The sequence below is a fragment of the Pogona vitticeps genome, chromosome 6 (assembly GCF_051106095.1).
Source record: "Pogona vitticeps strain Pit_001003342236 chromosome 6, PviZW2.1, whole genome shotgun sequence".
NCBI classification, from domain to species: Eukaryota; Metazoa; Chordata; class Lepidosauria; order Squamata; family Agamidae; genus Pogona; species Pogona vitticeps.
The window spans coordinates 39,319,583-39,327,692 of record NC_135788.1 but is presented as its reverse complement, the minus strand read 5'-3'; the positions used below and the strand labels follow the sequence as shown (position 1 = coordinate 39,327,692).

The 8,110-nt window shown below is 43.0% G+C and overlaps 1 protein-coding gene across 3 annotated transcripts in view; it reads left to right on the top strand.

Annotated features, from left to right (window-relative positions):
• Positions 1-941: 941 nt before the first annotated feature.
• The window catches only part of TBC1D5 (TBC1 domain family member 5), a 370,039-nt gene continuing 362,870 nt past the window's right edge, over positions 942-8,110 (top strand). For 2 of the 3 annotated variants that reach the window (XM_020807289.3, XM_020807270.3), the window contains exon 1: positions 942-1,208. The gene's annotated coding sequence lies outside the window, so the exon portion shown is untranslated. The remainder of the gene's footprint in view (positions 1,209-8,110) is intronic. The other variant, XM_078377254.1, reaches the window with a different exon arrangement.

The following is an 8,110-nucleotide window of genomic DNA, read 5'->3' as shown; positions in this document are numbered from 1 at the left end:
CAATATTGTAGACTTTAAAGTCTACCCTTATGGTAAAAGGTAAAATATCACTCATATAAAAGATAGATGTGTATTCATACTATCATATGGAACTGATCAATTTCGAGACATGCCCTTCTTTAACAACCCTTTTCTCTTGGTCAGATCATAGCAACAACTGTTTCCTGACTAACAATGCACTGAGTTTTTGCTAAAATAAGTTAAGTTTCAGAGGATCTTGTTCACAAGCAGAATCAACAGGTGTCGCCTGAAATGCGCCTTTGCTACAAGCCCTGTCCCCGTTTGCCATCTGAGCACCTTAAACTGGGAAAGGATGCAAACCAAGACTGAGGCACAGATTTGGGGGGGGGGGGGGGAGCGTGTTTGTAGGCAAATTAACCATTTCAAAACCGACGCATCATACCCGCCTTTTAGAAGGCAGCCTCAAGATTTCCGCCAAGGACCTGCTTTTCTGGAGTTTGTTTTAAGGATTTTGGCTGGGGGAGGGGAAGATGGGGAGAAGGCGCAGGTTAGTCTCAAGACACGTAACAGAGAACCACCCCCTGAAAAGAACACGCCCGTCGCCTCAATGGTCCATTCAGTCACCCAGGAGGACTACACGAGTCTATTCTTCCCACGACCCTTTGTCAAATGTATCGGTCTCACAGTTGTCGTCGCGGACGCCGAACTGAGCGCTTGCTCGAGCGTCGGGAAGGGAATAAGCGACTACCCCCCCCCCCCGCGCGCCGACCTTCCTTTCCCGGCGCCCCAAACAAGCAAGCAAGCCGCCTCCGGGCCCCTTTCCTTTCCCTTTACGGAAGCCCGCTTCCCTCCCGCCCTCCTCTAGGCCGCTGTTACACCGGGCAGCCCCAAGCCGTCCGCCTGCCCGCCCGCTCGTCAGAGGAGCGACGGCGCGTGGGGGCGGCCTCCGCTTTGCCTGGCCGCCGGGCGCCTGCGTGCAAGAGACGAGGAGGCGGCCGCGCTCGGCAATCCGTGCCGGCTGCGCGAAGCTTGGCGTCGGGACGGAGGAGGGAGGGAGGGCCGTTTCCCCTCCTTTCTCTCTCTCTCGTTCCCCCCCCCCCCCCCGCGTTCCTCAACTCCACCCAGCCCGCCTTTTCCTTTGCGGGTCGTTGGACTCTCTGAGCGAGGGAGGGACGCGGGCAGGCAGGCGGGGAAGAGGAGGGAGGCTCAGCCACCCTCTGCAGTGCCATTGCACCAACAAGGAGCAGGTAAAGCCCGACTGAGGAACCCCGGGAAGCTCCCCTCCGGGACCCGCCCGCTCCTCGCCATATCGAGCCGCTCTGCCTTCTGCTCCACACCGGCCCCTTGCTCTCTGCACTCCCCCCCCCAACCCTCACCCGCCCCAGTCCCGGCGCCGCCGCTTCTTCCACTCTTCCTCCTCCTCCCCATTGCCGGCTGTCACTGAAGAGGAAGTGGCTGTGAGGCCTGTAATGTGGAGGGAAGGCTGCCTGCCTGCCACCTTTGGCGCGCCAGGTTCTGGCAGCGATACTGGAGGAGGTGCTTTCTGAGCATTTGCTGCTGTGGTTCTTCAGAAGAAGAGGAGAGTTTCCTTTCTCACCTCTAGACGGGGCAGGGGGAAAAAAAAAGGAAAACAGTACCGCTTACTGTGGGTTCTGCTTCCCTCCTGTTTGCCTCATAAATGAAACCAGAGATGTTCCTTCCCCATTTCTCTCCTCCTTGTTGTTTTAGTTCTCTGAATCAAGCTGCGCTGAGGTTTTGTTTTGTTTTGTTTTTGTTTTTAAATTTCCTTTGTCTCCTGAATTTTAGTTCTGGCCTTTTGTAGCATCCAGTTTTAAAAGTCCTTATTTTAAACCTACATTCTGTATAGGGCCTGCTCAGAAATTAATCCCATTTAGTTCTGTGTGGTTTGTTGCCACTTAATGGGTACAGGAAGCTTACTTACTCTGAATCTCCAGTTGTTTTGGTTATTTCTGTTAGTTTTCATTTCTGTAGTTCCTGTTTATGTTGAGGGTTAAAAAAAATAATAGAAACTATTTCTCAAGTATGGTGAAAAACCTTTAGTTTATTTACATGTTGGTTACCATGTTTCCCCAAAAATAAGACAGGGTATTATATTAATTTTTGCTCCGAAAAACACATTAGGGCTTATTTTCAGGGGATGTTTTATTTTTTTCATGTACAACATTCTACACATTCACATCTAGTCATGTCATCTTCTTCTGGTTGCTGCACAATGGTGGAGGGCGGTGTTTCATTTAACTATGGCTTATTTTGGGGGTACGGCTTATATTACAAGCACCCTGAAAAATCATACCTTTATTTTCAGGTTAGGTCTTATTTTGGGGGAAACAGGGTAGTACCAGTCAATGCACATTTGGTTTACAATGTGAATGGTGGAGGACTATCTCAAGACCAGGAGCTGTCACATGATGAGTGAAGTCACCTAGTAGATGACTGGTGGTGTGAAGGAGACGGCAGTCTGCTGATCTTTCTGTCTTCTCCCATTTGTGAGGCTGGAACCTGAGCAGGAGATTACAGGCAGGACCTTTTCTTCTCTACCTGTGAAGCAGACAGGCTGGAGAAGGTTGGGTGAGCAAAAATTGAGATTAGATGCAGGAGTGCTCCAATTTGCCATGTTGGACTAGCCAACATTGTTTTAAAATCATTTTTATTACAACTGTTAGCCTAGAAGGTGATGACAAAGTGGAACTGTGGTTTTATAATTATTTATTATACTTCTGTAATGGATTTTATTTCTCAATACTTTTGTTTCATGAATTATTATCAACACTATGTACAGACAGTCCAGAAACAGCATTCTCAGTAACAGAATTAGGCAAGCTCTAGTTCAGTGGCAGCGAACCTTTTTGGGCCCGAGTGCCCAAACTGGGGGGAAAAAATCCAGCAGGCAGCGTGGTGTGGTGGCAGTGGCTGTGGTGGAACTGGAAGGGGTGGCAGAAGGGGGAATCCTGGGCATGGATGTGCCTTGCAACCCCACTCCTGATCTGCCGCCAGTGCCAGCTGCTCCATCGCACTGCCAGCACCGCAGCTGCAGCAGCCTCCTGAGTATTGGCTGCCGGAGGGGGGGAGTAGCGATCTGGCGACTTATGGCTTGCGTGCCCACAGAAAGAGCTCTGCGTGCTAGCTGTGGCACATGTGCCATAGGCTTGGCATCGCTGGTCTAGTCGATAAGCTGACTGAATAGATGTGGAGTTTGATTCCCCGCTCTTCCTCCTGGGAGAAGAGTCAGCTTGTTTAACTTTGGGCAAGCTAATACTGTCTCAGAGTGCCTCCAGAAGTAGGGAATAGTAAACCACTTTTGAGTTTCTTGTACCTAGAAAATTCTGAAAAGAGTTGTTCTAAGTAGGAAGTGACTTGATGACATGCGAGTATCAAAGTTCTTTCAATGTATGAAAACTCTAATTCATTTGTGGTAGAGCTGCAGTATAAACTAGAGGTGTTCGGATTTGTGTTTTTGGACAGCAACTCCTGGAAATCCCCAGACAGCTGTGGGAATTGTGAGAGTTGTAATCCAAAAATATAAATGGGCACATCTCTATTCCAAACACTGAAAAATATAAAATATTATTGACATTGAAGGCTGGAATTCTACAGACCAGTATAAGAGGCCTTTCACTCACTTCAACTGTACAGTATATACTTCTTAATAAACATACATAAGATAAAGATTGCCCCCCAGCAACAGTTAAGAAACCTGTGGCTCCATCCTGTGAGGTGCTTAGAATTCTCTGCAGTAGTTCAGGGCTGTACACTAGCAGAGAATTCTACATATCTCACCAAACTTCAAATCCTAATAAGGCAGTTAGAATAATGTTAATTTGCTATAACTCTGTTGTATAGATACACTGTTGGTCTCACACAGTCAAGGCTAAGAACTGGAAATTGTAATATAACTGGAAGTATCTGCTGTGAGTTACACATCAAAAAAGAAAACCAAGGACATACCCTCTCCTTTACAGTATTTTAAATCTGAAATTAGACTAACAAAAAATAAGATAATTATTCCTCCGTTTCCCAAATGTTTTCGCAGAGTGGCTTGCCTAGTTTCCTCTACTTCCACATCTTTTGAAAATTGTTTGTTTGCAGTTCTGAGAAAGCCCGCAAAAGTATCTGTCTGTTTCACTCACAGCTATTGCAGATACATGATACTGTTGCCTTTGCAGGAAAGGGAGTTTTTATCTTTCCCCCTTCCATATGGGCTTTCCCTAGAGGTCATGTGATAACTGCATGACTGTTTGACTCACAAAGCTCATTCTTCCAACCTGAGACTTTGAATGCATTTCTCCCAGGCTGGAAGCACCTGGCCATTTGGACTTTTACGGCTTTTTCCTCTTATCCCCATTTTAAAGAACTTTCTAGCTAGCCTGACAAAGAGTTCTGTAGAGGTTGAAATCATGTGTAGTTTGTGTATTTCTCACATGTAGATTTCAGTTTGGATCTTTAGGAGTGATAGTAATTGTGCTGATAAACTTTAAAGCCTGCCTGAGTGTCATATTATCAGCTTATTGGTTTAAGTCAAAGAGCATTGAAGGGAACAACAAGAACAGTGCATGTCAGTCGTCATTGTGACGGGTGGCAAGTGCATTTGTGGACTGACATCTTCAGTCAATATATAGCTTGTGCCCAGAAAAAAACCTAAGCAGAAAACGTTCAAGACATGAGTATTTGTATCTGTGTGTGAAAGAAAGAGTTCTTGTAGTGATATTTGAAGTGATATTTTGTCTGTAGAGTGTCAAACCTCATCCTGTATTGATTGCATTTGGTGTAAAAAAAATCATTTTTAAACCTGTTTGCTTCCCTGTAACGTAACAACTTTAAGTATGAAAAAAACTGGGATATTTTTGTAGATTGTACTTTCTTAGCAGAACTGGAAAGTTTCATGCTCTTATAAATCTAATGCTGGGGCATCATGTTGAATGGTTCAGTTTTGTTTCTTAAGAGTATCCTTGGTTTTGTATATCTCAGTACAGTGAATATGCAAAAGTCATGCTGGGCCAAATCAGACAAAGTGGGCATCTGGACTAATCTGGTTCCCTGTTTCCAACAAAAGCCAAATAAATGCCACAAAAGTATCCCTAGCGTTTACCCTAATTCCTCAGTAGCCACTCCAGAAAATACACTCCTATGAACTTGAGGTTCTGTTAAGCAGTCATAGTTAATACATGTTGATTGACTGAAGTCATGTTGTTGTTGTTTAGTCGTGTCTGACTCTTTGTGACCCCATGGACCACAGCACGCCAGGCCCACCTGTCTTCCACTGCCTCCTGAAGTTGGGTTAAACTCATGTTGGTCGCTTCAATGACACTGTCCAACTGAAGTCATATAAATTAGTATAATGAAATCAGATTTTAAATTAGTGGGCAGTGGGCACCTCCAAATCTTCTGGAAGCATACATTATTACCACACTTTTTGCATATCTATTCTGTGTCTATTGGCTGTCAGTTTCATTGTTTCACTCCTGAGTTCATATTCTATTATAATATATGAGAGAATAAAAAGTTCGACTTTCTTCATACATCACATATTTTTATGCCATATATAACTATTATACACCCCTTCATGCCTTACATCTTTCTTGCAGGAAAGATATTCTAGATGAAGTTACTCTCTTTTGTATGTGTCCTACCTCTGTGTTCTTTTTGAAATACGGAATTAGAATTGCACAAAAATTGGGCCACACTACGGTTTTGTATATTGTTTTCTTTCAAAAAACCCTTTTCCCCTTCAGTGGTTAATTTACTGAACCATCTACTACAACTCTGAGATCTCTTTCTAGTCAGTCACCCTCACTTCAGCCTCCATCAGCTTATATTTCTAAATGCAGAATTTTATGCATTGGGACTCTTTCCCCCATTGTAGGCTACCTTATATTTACATACATTGGAGCTCATTTTCATTAGTAGTTAATATTGAATATGAATCTAATTTTACATTTTATTAGCCATTGCTCCACTTCAGTGTCGCTTTGGAATAAAAGGTTTTCAACACCTTCAGTTTTGTGGTGCCATTCACGGGCTTAGCTACCTCGCTGCTGATGTCTTTCTCCAATTCAGCAAGTGGCGCTGCTCCAAATATGGATGTTTCAGGGACTTACTTCTTATCCAAATTGTGCTGTGGATCATTCTATCCCTAGTTTCTGCTGATGAATTGTGTCAGAAGAATGGAAGTCCATTCATTTAACAATTACCTTATCTCCATATTATTATTTTTCCCATTGTATACAGCCCACCAAATGGGGCCTGGATTTAATTCTTTGAATATCAGGTGATTTCCTTAAATACGTATGAGCTGTTCCATGAAAAATTTCTTTCTGCAGTTGGTATAATGTGATTTCATTTATGTTTAGAGTACAAAGATGGTTTTCTGGGTCATTTGGTATTGAACCTAAAGCACCATTTACAACCAGAACAACTTTAGTTTTCTTTTGCCACAATTGCTCCATCTCAGTCTTTGGAGATCTTTTCAAATTCCTCCTTTTCAATTCCAACATCCCCATCTAGTATTGCCACACCTACTATCTAAACCCATTTCCTTTCAGGGATTATCAAATCAGATTTTTTTGTGAGCCAGATGTTTATTAGTTTTGACCTGGAAGTCCCATAGTATGCTGCTTAGTTCCCCATTTTTGACATTTTTTCCCAATTTTGTGATCCCACTAGATTTTGGTCACTAGTGTATTGTGTTTTGTACAAATATTCCAATGCACCATTGCCCCAACTTTATTATGCCTTTCCATCTAATCTGTTTGTGCCATCTTTTTGTAGCTGCAGATAAAGTAGTCCATTGTTTCTTCTCCTTTATGCAACCAACATTTACAAACATATGATTTCTAAATCTGGGTTTTAATTGCTTTTGAGGGGAGTACTTGTTCTTGTGCTGCAAGGATAAGCCGTTCAGTTTCTTTCTTCAGTGTTCCTTTTCTTAGCTATCACCACATCTTTGCACTGCTAGCTTTCCCCTGGATGTTTATAAGGTATTGGCTATGGAGTGCTACCACAGACAATTCTAAAAGTGATACTAGGCTTGCAGAAGCTGTATGAATATACAGTTAATGGTCAGATTGCCCATTCTTGATAGGCACTAGCCCAAAATCCTGGATGATTTTGCCATACCCTGCAACACAATTCCTTTCATTAAGAATTGAACCTGAAATCATCTCCATCCAAGACATGTGCTCTTAGCTCCAATCCTTCACATATTTTATAAACCTGGCCTAGTTATATGTTTAATAATCTTGTCATTAATAATTCCTTTTATCAGTTTGTCTCAGGTGAACCTTACCTTGTAATTTCCTGGCTGTCTTTTGTGTCCCTCTTAAAGCCTGATGTTAATATTGGCTCCCTTCCAATCTTCTAGTAGAGAAGCTGAGTTTCATATGTTTCATAAGTTTTCATGTGTTTGTTAAAAGAGCAACAGTTTCAAATTCAAGTTCTTTAAACTCTCTTTAGTGTATACTACTCAGGCCTGGTGATTGACTTCCTAATTTGTCAGTGTGCCATACAGCCACACAGAAAAAGCAATAACAAACCAATTCATAATTGGATATATCTGCTCAGTATCTTTAAGGTGAAGATGGGGGGGGGGCATTTATTCAGCCTTTCTGTAATTTCCATTTTCTCCTTCCATAACTTCAGTTTCTTTGCTTCTAATGATCTAACAGTTTCTTTCTTCTGGTGATGAGTTTTTAAATTGTTTTTCTATCTATATCTAATGACAGACCTAGCCCTTCTGGGTGCTTTACTTGCTTCATCCAGGTAGAAGCAAGTAAAACACCCATCTGGTTTCCCCCAGTGACAGTTATAAAATTAACTGTGAGTGTTCACAAAACAGCAGGTTGATCAGTAACACAAAGATCCTGGTGCTAGATAAGCCTGTTAACTCATGAAGTGTGATAAGAAACCTTTATCTTTATTTAACCACCTTGAAATATGAATATCCTATATGGGAGATGGAGACAACAGCAGATGTAAGAGGCAGCTCAAGGAGGCGGTGGAAGGTGATGGGAAGTGGTGGGCTCCATTCATGGTGCTCTAAGAAGGCCATGGTGGGAAGCTAGCCCCATAGAAGGGGGTTTTGCACCACAGGTGTAGGCACTCGTTGGAGCTATCCGGGAGAGAAACATGGCCA